The following is a 9,404-nucleotide window of genomic DNA, read 5'->3' on the forward strand; positions in this document are numbered from 1 at the left end:
CATTTTTTTATCATCTAGATGCACTGATGATAGCTTCAGGGCTGTCTGGGTGGTTTTAGGATTTTCTTCTTCTGAGAGCTGAGGATCCGGGGGCACAAATGAGGCTGCCCGCAGCCAAGACAGGCTGGCAGGGTGATGCTGTCTCCCTAAAAACAGCAAGAATCTTGCCACAGAGCTTACCTCCCATGACTGGTGATAGTCCAAGAATCAGCCGAGACAAATTGGTCAGCTAACTTATCATTACGCAAGAGATTTAGCTGCTCCCAGGAGCCATAATTCATGCCTCTGGTCTTCTGGGAAAAACAAAAAGAATCTTCCACCCTGGAATAGGATTCCATTGGAGAGTGTGTGTGTGTGTGTGTGTGTGTGTGTGTGTGTTCAATCAAAAAAGTTTTTTTAATTAATGCATGGGGGACATTAGGGAGGCTTTCTTCAATCTATGTCTTGAGTGGAGGTTTCTAGACCCCTGGACTCTAGTCATAATATTCAGCCTGTTTTGCCTTCTGAGCCAGAAGATGGCCAAGGAGCAAATCACCATCAGGGTCAGATTCAAGGCTTCCTTGGAAGCTGCCATGTTCATGCTGCTCATGAAGAGGTCAGCTTATTCTTGTATGGAAGTGAGATAATAAATGTGAAAGGGCTTTGTACACATGAGGTTCATGTTTTAAACGTCTTTGCACCTCCTTCGATGTGGAAGACAGAGCTGATGACTGATACACATGCGTTGAGTATGTAGGCCCTTCCTATTACCATTATTGGTGTGTTGGTGTTTAGTCACTTAGTCATGTCTGACTCTTGGCAACCCCATGGACTATAGCCCCATCAGGCCCCTCTGTCCATGGGATTTCCCAGGCAAGAATACTGGAGTGGGTTGCCAGTTCCTACTCCAGGGCCTCTTCTCAACCCAGGGATTGAACCTGTGTCTCCTGCATTGGCAGGCAGATTCTTTACCACTGAGCCACCAGGGAACCCCTTCCTTTGGATTACCCATCTCCAATTCAGCAGCAGTTTTCAAAAAAGTCTGATGCTGCTTATCCACTGTTAGAAGGAAGCATTTCCCAATAAAACCCTGATTGATTATGGATACACTTGCCATGAACAGCTCATGAGCCACACTCTCTTACATGGATGATCAATAAATTTCCTGAAGAGCCTCCTGCCCTCAGAAGGCTTACAATCCTGCCATCCTTTTTTTTGGTGACTGTCTAACTTCATTTTATTTTAATTGAAGTATAGTTGCTTTACAATGTTCTGTAAGTTTCTGCTATACGGCAAAGTAAATCAGTTATACATATACATTTATCCCCTCTATTTTGACTTTCTTTCCCATTTAGGTCACCGCAGAGCATTAAGTAGAGTTCCTTTCTCATGCTACAGGGCATGTTCTCATTAGTTAACTATTTCATTCCCCTGTGTATACATAGGGGCTTCCCTGGTGGCTTAGATGGTGAAGAATCTGCCTGCAATGTGGGAGATCTGGGTTCGATCTCTGGGTTGGGAAGCTCCCCTGGAGAAGGAAACGGCTACCCACTCCTGTATTCTTGCCACCCACTCCAGTATTCTTGCCAGGCAAATTCCACGGACAGAGGAGCCTGGTGGGCTACAGTTAAGGGGCTTGCAAAGAGTCAGACATGATTGAACGACTAACACACACACACACAAGGATACATAGGTGACTGTCTAATTTTAACAAAAGTTTGTAGAAACTGGGAGCAGGGAGGGTGCTGACATTACTTTTCCCTAATCTTTCAAGTCACCCCCCTGCGAAGCCCAGCAGTCTTTCTGGAAATAGGTGAATTCGGCCCCTGACAGATGTAGATAAGGCAGAGAAAAAGAGCCTAGGTTTCCATATTTTTGCCTGGAGGTGTAATCAAAGGCTTTTCAGATCTAAAATCTTTTTGTTTCCATCACACTCAAAGAGTTCAGCAAGAGAAGGGAGATAAAGAGATGGGGCGGGGCGGAGGGCGGGGCGGGGAGGAGCGTCTTTCATCCCGGCAGATCCAGGAAGTCTGGGAAAGTTAACCCAGGACTCCACACTGGCGTGCGGTTCCCGGTTTACTGCAAGCAGAGAAGTGTACCTGGAGATATGCGTTTTGGTAGAAAATAAATACTAGTGCAGGTTTCCCTGAGTTTCCGTTGCAAATAGAAAAAAATAGCAGCAGCGTCTTTTGGGCCCTTCGATGGGAAACCGGAGGGGCCACCGGCCGGAGAGGGTCAGCCAGGCAAAGATCAAAGGAAGAGAGGAGGGCCAGGCCGAGAGGATGGGCCGACCCAAAAAAGGGAGAGGCGGGGAGGGAGGCTGGGAGGCGGGAGCGAGCGAAGTCCTGGGGAACCGAGCGCGGCGAGACGCCCAGTTATTCTAACTGCAGGTAACGGTGCCCCGGCACGAAGCATCCCGGCTCATCGCACCCGCCGGGGTCCTCCGGCGTCCTGCCGCGCAGCCTCAAGGTCAGGACCCCTGGGCCCCCGCTGCCCACTCACCTGCCCCGCTCACCTGCTCACCTGCCTGCTCCTCCCCGCTGTTCTCTGCCACCCCGCCTCCTCCCTGACTTTGTCCAAAATAAACGAGGGTGCAGACCCATCCGGTCTGCTCAGAGCCATTCCCCCCCCCCCCGCCCCGCCCCAGGCTAGAGGCTGCAGGAAGTGGAGACGGGACCCGTGTGTCGCCGCGTCCCCATCGGGCTGGAGATCTCAGTCTTACATCCCCCCAGAACCTCCTTCCCTTTTCCCCTTTGCACGCTGGGGTCTTCAAAACAAGCCGCCGCCGAACTTGTGGAGCAGGGGAGTGAGGGAAGGTGGTGAATGGGATGAGAAAGGGCTTTATTGTTGTCTAACTTCCGACCAAAATGGGGATCGGAAATTATATATTATAATCATTCATGATAAGCAGTCAAGGGTGATGGAATAGACGGTCCGACTGGCCCCCTGCAGGTGTACAGACAGGCCAGGGGAGTTTAGGGGTGGAGAGTGAGGTATGTTTGGAAAAACCACAGTTACATTTATATAAATACAATATAAATGTAAAATATATATTTTTTTCCTGGTTGCAAAAGTTGTGCATCCTTGTAGAAAACTTGGAACATGCAGCAAAGCAGTGTGAAGTGTCTGTGGCTGGGACAGGTGGCAGGGGGCACGGCCCCTGGGGCTCAGGTGGGACTCAGCCCAGCAGGGTGTCATGTTGGCCAAACATGGAGACACGTCCCCACACCTGTTTATATAAACAGGTAGGACCAGTAGAGTGATCTCTAAGATCATCTCCAGATTCTGTGGAAGAGCCTCAAAAGTGAAATCTAGATCCAGTGCGAGGGCCACCTTCTCTATCCGGTCGTAGAGTGGAGTTACTACTTTTCAAGAAATGCTTTAAGAAGGCCTCCAAAAAGTAGCCATCTAACCTCATGCTTTAGAAGCACTGTCCCTTACAAACAGGTGCAAGCCTTCCCTAGTGGTCCAGTGAATAAGAAGCCACCTGTGAATGCAGGGGACACGGGTTCAATCCCTGGTTCTGGAAGATTCCACATGCTGTGGAGCAACTAAGCCCATGTACCACAACTACTGAGCCCGAGCTCTAGAGCCCTTGAGCTGCAACGACTGGAGCTTGTGTGCCTGGAACCTGTGCTCTGCAGCAAAAGAAGCCACTGCAATAAGAAGCTTAGCAAGCAAACCTTAAAAAGATGTGGAGGGACTTGCCTGGTGGTCTAGTGGTTAAGACTTCTTCCAAAGCAAGGGGTGAGGGTTCAGTCCGTGATTAGGAAGCTAAGATCCCACAGGCCTTGTGGCCAAAACAAATCAAAACATAAAACAGAAACAATATTCTAACAAATGCAATAAAGACTTTAAAAATGGTCCACATCAAAAAATAAATAAATAAATAAAGATCTTTAAGAAAAAAAACAAAAAGACCAGTGCAGATAATAACAGACATATTTGACAAGGCAACTTGATGCCAATGCAAGTTAAAAAAAAGTCCTGCACCAAACAATGCCTGTCTTATTGGAAACTGATCAGACCTTTCAAGAATATGACCCTAATGCAGATGGAGCACCTTAAAAGGTCTCTGATGAAAGAGTGATCAAGTTGATAAGGGCACTCAATGTTACGCTTAACAATAAAAGTGAAGGGAAAACTTTCAATGGTAAAAAAGGAGACTTGCTTGTATAATGGCAGGGGTGCACCAAGGACCAGTAGAAGCCAGCTGCAAGCTGTCAGGAAAGCTTAAAAATAAGGAAGACCTTCCTAGCATGATTGCTGTCAGGAGCCTGGAAGGGCTATGATTCCTGGGCACTTAAAGGGAAGACCAGTGAAGGACGAGTGAGCTAATGGTTGGAGCAGGTGACCCTTTAAAATCTCTTTCAACACGAAGATGCTGTAGTTTCAGCCACAGGTTCTAGTTATGGATGAAATGTGTCATTTTCCAAAAGTAGGGGAAATGCTGGGCCCTGGAACTCATCTGAAAGGACTCAGGACCTAAGAATCAACTCAGACTGTCCCAAGCTGCTCCAGACCAAGGACACCAGCTGAAGGGCTGAGTGAGGGCTGAAGTTCAGTTCCCACTCTCAGAACCACCATGCACCCTGGGCGGGCCCTGACTGCTTGAGAGTTTTTCTAATTCACACACAAAAGCAGAGTACAGCCCAACCCTCACTAACCTGGCAGGTCTGGTTCATTGGCAGAGAATTACAGTGTGGACTGCAAACAACAGATGGCCCACAGGAAGACAGCTGATAACTGGGCTCTCAAGTCAAGTTTGCAATCCATACAAAACCAAGGAGAAAATCTCAGAACCATTTTAAACTGATAGAAATTCTCCCAAACCTGAATCTCTTTCTGTCCTGATGGAATTCATCTTCTTCCACTCACCACCTGGACAGATTTAACTTTCTGTGGGAATAAAGACTCAGCAGACTCTAAAAAGCTTCCTCAGAAATCATTTCACATCCGCATCATAATTCCATACCAAAAAAAAAAAAAAAAAAGCAGAGGAGGGTGGAGGGAGAGAGCCTACATCTTTCTTCCTGGTGTCATTCTAGTTTGTTTTCCCAACTTCTGCTAACATGTTATTTTATTTTCTCCACTTTTAAAAAATTGATTTACAATGTTGTGTTAGATTCTGTTACACAGTAAAGGGATTCAGTTATACATATATGTACATTCTTTTTAATATTCTTTCCCTTATGGTTTGTCACAGGATATTGAATATAATTCCCCATACTAAACAGTAGGACCTTGTTGTTTAATCCATGCTGTATGTAACAGTTTGCATCTGCTAATCCCAAACTCCTAGTCCATCTCCCTTCCCTGCATCCTCCTACCCGCCCCCCTCCCACAACCACAGTCTCTGTTCACTATGTCTGTAAGTCTGTTTCTGTTTCATAGATAAGTTCATTTGTAACATGTTATTTTAAATTCTTGAAAAGTCTCCCTTGAGATGTTTCTGGGACCAGACCCTCCAGAAACCGGAATGGAACCAGCTTGCATCTCGGGGCCCTGGGGCCAGAGTGTCAGAGCTGCGAATAGGGCCTTTTCCCCAAGTCACTAGCCACTCCTTTATCACACATTTGATTCTTACACGTGCATCATACAAGTTATTTAAAATAATGTCTTCACTCTTTAGAGAATGGAAAAAAAAAAATGTTTTTTAAAAAAAAGTAAAAAAAAAAAAAAACCACACCAGGGTGACCCTTTTCCCCTAACCCAACACTGGAACTTGCACAACCATTGTCACGTTTGTTTTTCAGAGAGTTAAATGGCTCTGTTGTGGAGCTTTCCCCTCTCTGAGGGGTGCCCTCTCTGGCCGGAGAGAACGGGCCTGGGCCTGGGCCTGGGTCTCTCTCGCCCTCTAGTGGCGAGAGGGAAGCAGCGCGCCCACCTGGGAAGATGGGCTGCGCTTTGCTACTGACACCGGAAGCGAGATCATTCTAGGGGAAGTTGAGACTCAGTATTTCAACGACCCTGTTTCACTATCACGCGGTGACCTCAGTAAGAGGGCTGTGAGCCCTGTTCCAGAAGCTTCATAGGGCTTCAGACAATAACGAATAAGCTCCTTTGTGCATGAGACCAGGGAAGGTGATGGTAGCAGCAGATCCAGGTGCGATGAGAACCATGTCCAGAACCTGGTTCTCAAATTCCTCCGAGAGCCTGTGTCGCCCGCCAGCAAGCCAGGGCGCTTCCTGAGGAGGAGTTCATATTCTGGGTGGCCCTGGTTCATTTCTTGCTTTTTCATACTTTTGATGGAAATGTGTTTACCGAACAGAATCCAGGAGAGGCATCGCCCCAAACCTCCAAGTTCTAAATGCGTGCATTGTTCCTGCAAACCCACAAGCTGTTTTGGCCAGCTTCAGCTTTCAAAAGCAAACAGAAAACCTCCAAGCAGATGAATTAAACAAAGCCATCCTCCATTCCTGATTCATGTAACAGCAACGGAAGGTGACTGACCATTCTGACTCTGTTCTGAGGGTGGAAGTGTTGGAGGAGGTGGCTGGGGGGGGGGGGGGGGGGGCTACACCCCCTCACGTGACCTGGCAACCTGACTCTCATTTGGGTCGAGATCAAAGCCAAGAAACTAACAGGGTAATTCACCCTCCAACTCCACGCTGAGTCGCCAGTCTAGACTGATCGAATTAATCAAACAGTTCCTCTGTGTCCTAAGAGCTCTATGAGGCCTTGTCAGCTACCTTTAAAGTTAATTGTGAAAATGATCACTCTAGTTTCTGACATTAGAGTTGAGGAAACTGAGAGGAAGTATGATGCCCACCCACCACCCACCCCAGGGCCAAGCAGAGACTCTGGGCTCAGGGCATTACCGTAGGGCTGTCTCAAAGCTAGAAAGTTATTCCCAGACATTGCAGTCACTGTTAAATCGTGGTAGACTTCTCTTTGAACCAGGGTGTGGGATGAAATTGTTGGTGTTCTGTGATTCCATAGAAACATTTTGGCATTATTAAGAGGTCAAATTACCTCTGGACCAAAGAAGCAATTTGAGGGAGAGGGGGAAAGGAAAAGAGATAACTTTTGCTCCTGAGAATCAGGCTGTTTATGAGTTAATTGAATCACCGTCACTCTCAGATTTCCCTTACTTCCTAGGAGCCTGAAGTAAGGATTTCTGGGAAGTTTTTAGGTCATTCTAGGATTTCAACTTTCATTGCAGGAACCAGCCAGCCTAGATAGCTGGCAGTGACTGTTTTCCCTGATGCTGGGTTTTATTTGCAATCTTCTTCTGCTCTGTCTGAACTTGGCCTTCTGGAGAAAATGTTTCCTGACCCTGACCCTGATCTTGGCATCATTCCATATATAAACAGCAGCAGCGAGAATCACAGCCTTCACACTCACACCAGCCAGGATGCCCATGCCCACAAGGAAAGCAGCCTCCAGCGAAGGGGCCCCTCAGGGCTCTGACCAAGGTCCACACCCGATTCCATCTTCAGAAGAATGGAAGGACCCTCCCCCCACACAATCACTCCTGGAGATGACGTCATCTTCCAGGCCATCAAGGAACACAGCCCAGATCTCCCCAGGGGCCCTGCCCTCCAGAGACCCAGCTTCCCTCCTCCTCTGAGTAGCAAATGCATGGAACTTGGTGATGTGGATGCAGGAGAGACAGTCGGGGAGGAGCCCTGGGCTGAGCATCACCTTGATCCCAGCTCTGGGTCTGGGTTTGGATCGGCTCTCACTGAGCCCCTTGGGGTTGCAGAACCTCAGTTACAGAATGAGCCAACCTGAAAACTGGCTTCTGGAGTCCCTCGAGGCTCTAGAATTCCACAAACCTTCCTTGTGATGCCCGCTCGTGTTGTGGAGGGCCAGTAACAGGCTGGCAAGGCGGGGAGGGCAGGCCTTCAGAGAGAGAGAGACAAATAGCACAGGCTACCACTCATAAGTGGAATAAAATGATATAAATGAACTTATTTACAAAACAGAAATAGACTCACAGATTTCAAAAACAAACTTCTGGTTACTAAAGGGGAAAAGTAGGGAGAAGTAAATTAGGAGCTTGGGATTAACATATACATACTACTATATACAACCAACAAGGACCTACCATATGGCACAGGGAACTCTTCTCAGTATTCTGTGATAACCTGTATGAGAAAAGAATCTTAAAAGAGTGCATATATGTACATGTATAGCTGAATCGTTTAGCCAACACCTGCAATTAACACAACATTGTAAATCAACTAATACTTCAGTATACTTTTTTTTAAAATGTGGGGCCCTCAAAGAACTAAACAGACATTTCTCCAAAGAAGACATACAGATGGCTAACAAACACATGAAAAGATGCTCAACATCACTCATTATTAGAGAAATGCAAATCAAAACCACAATGAGGTACCATTACACGCCAGTCAGGATGGCTGCTATCCAAAAGTCTACAAGCAATAAATGCTGGAGAGGGTGTGGAGAAAAGGGAACCCTCTTACACTGTTGGTGGGAATGCAAACTAGTACAGCCGCTATGGAGAACAGTGTGGAGATTTCTTAAAAAACTGGAAATAGAACTGCCATATGACCCAGCAATCCCACTTCTGGGCATACACGCTGAGGAAACCAGATCTGAAAGAGACACGTGCACCCCAATGTTCATCGCAGTACTGTTTATAATAGCCAGGACATGGAAGCAACCTAGATGCCCATCAGCAGATGAATGGATAAGGAAGCTGTGGTACATATACACCATGGAATATTACTCAGCCGTTAAAAAGAATTCATTTGAACCAGTTCTAATGAGATGGATGAAACTGGAGCCCATTATACAGAGTGAAGTAAGCCAGAAAGATAAAGAACATTATAGCATACTAACACATATATATGGAATTTAGAAAGATGGTAACGACAACCCTATATGCAAAACAGAAAAAGAGACACAGAAATACAGAACAGACTTTTGAACTCTGTGGGAGAAGGTGAGGGTGGGATGTTTCGAAAGAACAGCATGTATATTATCTATGGTGAAACAGGTCACCAGCCCAGGTGGGATGCATGAGACAAGTGCTCGGGCCTGGTGCACTGGGAAGACCCAGAGGAATCGGGTGGAGAGGGAGGTGGGAGGGGGGATCGGGATGGGGAATACATGTAAATCTATTGCTGATTCATGTCAATGTATGACAAAACCCACTGAAAAAATAAATTAATTAATTAATTAAAAATAAATTAAAAAAATAAAATAAAATAAAATGTGGGGCCCTTGTTCTTGGTTTCTGCAGAGGCTCCAAAATCGAGTCCATGGTTCCCAAACATGAACAAGTGTGGAAATTATCTGGAGGGCTTGTTAAAACAGATTAATGGGTTTCTGATTCAGTAGGTCAGAGATGGGGCCTGAGAATCTGCATTTCTAGTTAGTTCCCAGGTAGCGCTGATGCTGCCGATTGGGGACCACACTTTGAGAACCTTTGGCCTTGAGCTTCAAAGAGA

Source organism: Dama dama, chromosome 23, assembly GCF_033118175.1.
Source record: "Dama dama isolate Ldn47 chromosome 23, ASM3311817v1, whole genome shotgun sequence".
Taxonomy (NCBI): domain Eukaryota; kingdom Metazoa; phylum Chordata; class Mammalia; order Artiodactyla; family Cervidae; genus Dama; species Dama dama.